A 7,221-nucleotide genomic window follows, 5' to 3' on the forward strand; every position below is an offset into this window, starting at 1 on the left:
CGGAAACGGGTCTCCAAACCTCCTGACCAGCCGTCTGTGTGAAATCAGCTCTCCTGGATCTGGAGCGGCCTAAGGGTGGGATATTACACATAGTTAGCCAATACTCAATGTCAGTGGTCAATTTCAAATGGTTACTATACATAACACGATTTCATATGCAAGGAATCAAATACATGTGATCACTTACTGTAGCAAGAAACATTGAGGGATCAAATTTACCTTGCACAAGTTCCTTCACATTAATTTCCTCAATCATTGTATGCTACAACAACAATATCATACCATTTACAAATAAAAAACTAAAGCCCTCACCTCCTCTCCCCCAGATGTGAGCCATTGACGTCCTCCAATCTGCAATAAAAACAATATTAAAAAAAGATCAAAACACAACTCTACTAAAGGTTAACACTAAGAATTAAATAAAACAATAAACAAAAAACGACAAAAAAAATATACTCCCCACTCCTTCTAACGTATTTAAAAAAGAACAATACCCAACTCTACTCAAAGTTAACACTAAGAATTAAATAAACAACAAACAAAAAAAATCAAATAAAACAATAAATTAAAAAAAATTAAATAAAACAATAAAAAAACTCCCCACTCCTTCTAACGTAAGAAAAGAACAATTAAAATATTAGTCTCCACAAAAACAATATGAACTATTTAAAACGTAAAATATGTAAAGGATATATATGCTCCGATCTTCTTATAGAATAAAGGTCTCTTCTCAGCTCAGCTTCACAAGTTTTGTGTAGAATTGCGCAAAAGTCTCTGAATTGTTCGCCTCGTCTCTCAACCAAGTCAGAAAACGATCACTTCAAATGTACACATAATGCATAACACGTGTCGTTATGGCAACTAAAATTCAAATCGTTCGTAACCACGCACGTGCGCCTGAAGCGCTAATCGAAACTTAATTTTAAACAGTTATTATTATAATAATTATTACTATTATTATATTGATAATCCGTTTATCAATATAATAATAGTAATAATTATTACTAATTCTTGCCCAAAACGTAGGACGTGAAGGAAGCCAATCAGCTTGCAGGATCACTTATATGCGTCATCACGCCGGTTGTTGAAATTTTTTTATTTATTTTTTTTATGATTTTACTAATCATGGAGTGGAGGATGACGTTCTTTGTTTATTTTACAATGATCATTAGCACTATCTTTCTCAAACAATGTTTAAATTGTTAACAGTTTATCTGCGCTGCTCATTCGGACTGAAATTTGTAGGATATTATTATTAGACATAGTATCATGGACATAATAAATACATAGATGCCTGTGCTTCTTGGGGCTGTACAAATCGCCACACAACTGAAAACTGGTCTCGAGGAATTATCTTTCACAAGCAAGACTGAACATTTGTTTCTGGCTGTATTTGGTCATGATATAGTGTAGTTCAAAGGAGAAAGGCCGTGAAATTTCAAAATACTACTGTTATTGTGTCACGAAACGTTGTTTGAAAAGTTTTTCAGTCGACAATGTAGTTGTTTACCCCTCTGGTTATCTTCATTTGTGTCTATACTCATTATCTTTGGGGTCTCCAGGGACCCCAGACAATAACATTTAATTTTGTAACAGAATTATTTATATATTTTTCACAAATGTAATTATAGTCTGTTTATTAATGTTTTTACTCAACATTTGTGCAGTTTTTAGAGGATTATTGATATCTTTTACATTTCAATAAATAAATAAATATCTAAATAGGCTTTTTTACAAAAAAAAAAAAAATTAACAATAGCAATAGGGTTTCAGCACTTTGTGCTTGAACCCATAAAAAACAGCATTTTATGTCAAATTTACTTTAGAGAAAATACCCAGATTTTTAACTTTCATTTATGGGGATAACATGGATCATTTGAAATGATTTAATGTCATGATCATTTGAAAGTTGCACATCAATCTCTTCAGTGGACCCTGGTGCATCATTCTATGCATTGCAACAAAGTTGTTAGCCATTGAGTTTTGATTTTTTTTCCCCCCTCCAAACCAAGATGGCCAATGGCCAGTCAGACATGCCAAGTTACAGAATATTCACCCATCCATATATATATATATATATATATATATATATATATATATATATATATATACAGTATATGTGTGTAAAATATATATTGCCGCACCAAGCAGTATCTAATGAGTCATATATCACAGTAAAATTTTCCAAGTTTTGATTTTAGATTGGGAGAAAAATCTGATTAATCACCTGTCCGCTATAGTGGACCTCATGCATCAATGGCTATATTTTAGCTACAATTCATACTTATACTGTGAATATTGTTTTTAAAAATACTTAATCTGCAGTAATTTGTTTTGACTGTAAATAAATGTATTTGTATTATTAGAATATAATTTTCATTGACGTCTAAAAAAGTTATGTAATTACATAATTTGTGACTTGTAATGCATTACTTTACTCATTTCATGAAAAAGTAATCTAATTACGTAATGCATTACTTCTTAGATCAAAAAAAAAATCTGTTAACGTAATGAATGTTGCTTGTACTGCATTTATTTACTCGTAACATCAAAAAGTAATCTGATTACACAATTCATGTTACTTGTAATGCATTGTTAGATCACAAAGTAATCTGATTATGTAATGCACACTACTTGTAATTAATTGTTAGATCAAAAAGTAATCTGATTATGTAATGCATGTTACTTCTAACACATTACTTTACTCGTAGCATCAAACAAGTAATCTGAATGCGTTATACCTGCCCCAACACTGCTCATTTCAGATGAGACTGAAAAAAAAAAAAAGTATAGCTAGGTTTTCTCAAAAGAGTGCTATGCTAGAAATGTGTCCATCTCTAACATAATCAGAATTATCAGCTAATAAGGGTAAATTGACATAGTCTGGCACACTGGAGCGAGCATCTGAGTGTTTCCACAGTTGTTCATTGACAGGCTGTAGACATTTCTGATGGAATCACATCCTCATGTTCTGATATGAAGGTCAATTGCCTTTGCAATATTTCAGATTTATATATATATATTAATATATTTTAAAGTTTTCACATGATTTGATGTAACTGTACTGATTAGTTTGTTAAATACACATATTTTATCTGTTTGATTATTGCATTATGTTTAATACAGTATCTCTTACTTCAGTTTAAACTATAAATTCATGCTGTCCGCTCAAGTGGACATCTGGAAATCTCTTTGAAAAAAAAAAAAAAAAATTCAAATGAAATTTTGTTTTCCATGCCCTAAGAGCAATAAAAACACAAAGGAAAAAAATCGTCTCAGGTTACGTATGTAACCCTGGTTCCCTGAGAGGGAACGAGAGCTGCGTTTGGAACGCGGTGGGAACGCTCTGCGTGATTGCGTCGTGAAGCACGTGTATAATCTGTCCAATGGAAGAACAAGACGTCATGGGCGATGACGTCATGACCAGGAAACTATAAAGCACCCCAGAAAATAGACCGCATCAGCTTCTGAAAAGGCCTGAAGCAAGTCGATCACAGGCATGCAGGAAGTATGGCAGGCGAACGCAGCTCTCGTTCCCTCTCAGGGCTGTATATTTCATCAAAAATTGTGTCTAGTACTATATACAAATGTTTAATTGGCATCTTTTTTCAAACGACCCGACCGACCGCGACCCGAATATCATTAAAAACATTTTTGGATGACCCGTAACTGCTCATTTCGGATCAACCCGCGCATCACTGGTATATTCCCACCGGTTAATCAACGTGTGACTCCGCTGGGACTTGGGAGCTTTTAAATCGCTTACTTACAACCGAAAGTCGAAATACGGATGTCCGCACAAGATATTAATGGTGTGGAGTAGAGCGAGCATTTTAAATAAATTCCTATTAAGTAGGATTGAACTAAACAGAAAGAATGTTCACTCTGTTTTGCTGGTTCCTCGCTGGTGGATCATATGATTACTTTGTCATAATCTATGACAAAAATGCTATTATAAACCATATTAATAATAGATAATACACATTGCTCTTATTTTTGAAAAATACATTCATGAAAAACAAGATAACAAAAATCATAAAAACATATAGCCATGGCTGCTATAAATGTTTGAAATGCATAGGACAGATGTTTAATGACGCAGCAACATATAATTGAAAGGCAATTAATAATCTGTCATTACGTCACTGCATTATGATATTACGGCTCCAATACGGTGCAGCACAAAGCACTTATGTGCATCCCGAGCGGAGAATGATGTGCTTGAAGCCACATGAAGTTACAGCGCATTGAGTCCGTATTGAAAAGTTCAAAGCACAAAGGAAATACATATTTATGAACAGTGTATTATACATTATCTATCTATGCAATAGTTTATTGAGCCTTTTCTTTTAAAGGTTTTAAATTTCAGTTACTGTGTGCGTGAAGAACAATTATAGTGCTCTGACTCTAGTGTTGTGATCTAACCGACAGCGTCCGACACCTGGTAGAAAGTAACACGATTAAGTTACAGCAATAAAGTCCAGCAAGAAAAAGTTTCTTCATTCGAAAATATAGACCTTTAGACCTTTATCTTAAAGATCCAGTATAATAGGATTAACATTCAATCATCTTGAAGATCGTTTCATCATTGACTGTAACCGAATGTGACGTGCTGTTTGAATGCTGAATGGAGAATGACTGACAGGCGCAGAGAGGGAAAAGTTTGTGTTCTTGAATTTAATGACTTAAATATTAATTTCTATATCACATAATAGCTTCAGAACACTAATAATACAGTACACAAAAACTTTATGGTACGTTAGAAAGTTTTTGTGCCTTTGTGCCTAACATAGAATAGTATATGCACAATATAGAATTTGAATCAGCCTCGTCAAAGATGGCAGTGTCAGAGCCGATACCGATCCTGAGTATCTAATCGGCACACTTCTTTTCAACAGTCAAATTGAAATTGAAATTGCTTGAAACTCAACAGATACATCACATTTATTAGCCAGTAGACATGTGCAAAGTTTCAGAAACGGGCATAGTGCAAGGACTAAATAGCGCCACCTTTTGACAAAAGTGGGGTTGTTAGTTTTATCTACAGTTACAAAAATCGGTATATACATTGTACTCCTCAAGCCGGACAACTTTCTAATACATAGTCATTAGCTTGGACCAAGAGGAAGTCAGATATTTTGGTTTGAATATGGTGAGCCTCTCTCTGAGCCTACGTCCCTGTATGGCAAGCCCTTTTAACATTTAAAAGCTAAGTTTGCCTGTCCGGAATTAACATTGTAGATATCATCAACGTCTTTCTGTCTATTCGTAATTACATTTTGGATAGTTTGTATTATCATTTAAGATATCTGTAACATAATTGTGACTAGTCGAAATGACAGAGTATGGCAAGCCGTTTTAACATTTAATCATAAAAGGGCCAAAGCCTTCGGCACCGCCACCCGGGTGCATTTAGGTAACTAAAGGAACCGGGGTTGCGGTGCCACCGGCTTGGGCCCGCCATCGCTGCTCGCAGCTATATTTTACTGTTGAGTTTTTTTTTTTTTCCTATGTACTTACAGTATTTATATTTGTATTGCTTGCTTAACGTCATCTCGTGGTGCCATCTCAAAGAGGCGCAACATCTCTTTCTCGGACCTTTACCTTCACTGTTTCCTTCTGGTGGAATGATCTGCCCAACTCAACTCGAGCTGCTGAGTTTGGTGGTCATTTTCAAGAAACGGCTGAACACGCATCTTTTTCTGCAACACTTGGTCACATCAATACTAACACCTTCTCTTCTCTTCTCTTCTCTTCTCTTCTCTTCTCTTCTCTTCTCTTCTCTTCTCTTCTCTTCTTTTCTCTTCTCTTCTCTTCTCTTCTCTATTTTTTAATTGGGGTTATAGTAGCTACTTTCATATAGTTGTCCTATTGTTAGTTTAAATGCTTGTTCTCCTCATTTGCAAGTCGCTTTGGATAAAAGCATCAGCTAAATGATTAAATGTAAATGTAATGAACTGAGCTGGACGATTAGTATAGGCTTGAATTGACAGTCCTGTGGCTGAACCATGTCCTTATTTTATTATTTTCTTGTTATCACTGTAAAGCTGCCTTGAATCAATCTGTACTGTAAAAAGCTCAATATAAATAAAGGTTACTTAACTTGACTTAACTATATCCTGTTATAAATAATAAAAACAAGAATTCATGCAGGTAACTTTTTTTTTTTTTGCCCCATGTCTTAAATTTGGGGTATTTTTTTTTCCCCAAGTCCCCATAATTTTCAACTCTGGTATTTGCATGGTGTGATTGTGTGAGGCGGGGCTCTTTTTTCAAGCGCAAGCAGAGAAGATGTGCCTCTGTTTCAAGGCCTGTTTCAAGTGAAAGGAGTGAAACATGGCAAAGCCCACTAAAGACACCTTAAGGAAAATTAGCATTACAACTTACTTACAATACATATACTTGTATAACTTAAGGAAATAAAAAATAAAAAATAAATAAAAAAATCTAACATTGCTGGAGCAACACATTTTGTTAGAATAGAAATAATATAAGTAGTTTGTTTAGTTTAAAAATCAAATAAATGTATGAGGCGATAAAAGGGTCATCAAAATGGGGTAGTCTAAAAGGGCCTATGTACAAATACTATAGCTAAAGTAAAATGTTTTGCAAAATATCTTAATTAACACTTGTTCAAAACAATCACTTCAACAAAGTTTTGGCAAGTACACAATATTTTATTCAATGCACTTCATTTGAATACAATAAATAGACTTCTTACATTGAATACACACATTAATAACAACACATTTTGATATTTAGCCTTTTTAAAAAATAGTCATTAGGCCTATATTAATGTGATATTTTTTAAATATGATGATTTTATTAGTCTATAAATACTGCGATTAGCTCTAAGGTGATACTCAACCATAACTTGATAAATAATACACAGTCTGAGTCTCATGTCAATAACTAGAAAAGTCAGCAATGCCTTGCCCTGACAGTAGGGGCGCTTTTTGTTTTTACCACAAATATAGGCTACTTTTACATTTTCTTCATTTATTGAAAAAAAAAAAAAAAAAAAAAAAAAAAAATCTGAAGGATTATCATTTGCAACATAAATCTACAAAAAAGCCTATGGGCTATATGCACGCATAAGTTCCGCATTTGACGTAAGGATGCTCGTCCATTTCCGGTTGTGTAGATTAAAGCGGAGGAAAACCGGAGAAAACGGGATTATGGCAGAGTCTTCAATATTTACTGTCCTCTCGTCTTTGAAAC

The sequence above is a fragment of the Pimephales promelas genome, chromosome 5 (genome assembly GCF_988280905.1).
Source record: "Pimephales promelas chromosome 5, fPimPro1.hap1.1, whole genome shotgun sequence".
Classification (NCBI taxonomy): Eukaryota; Metazoa; Chordata; class Actinopteri; order Cypriniformes; family Leuciscidae; genus Pimephales; species Pimephales promelas.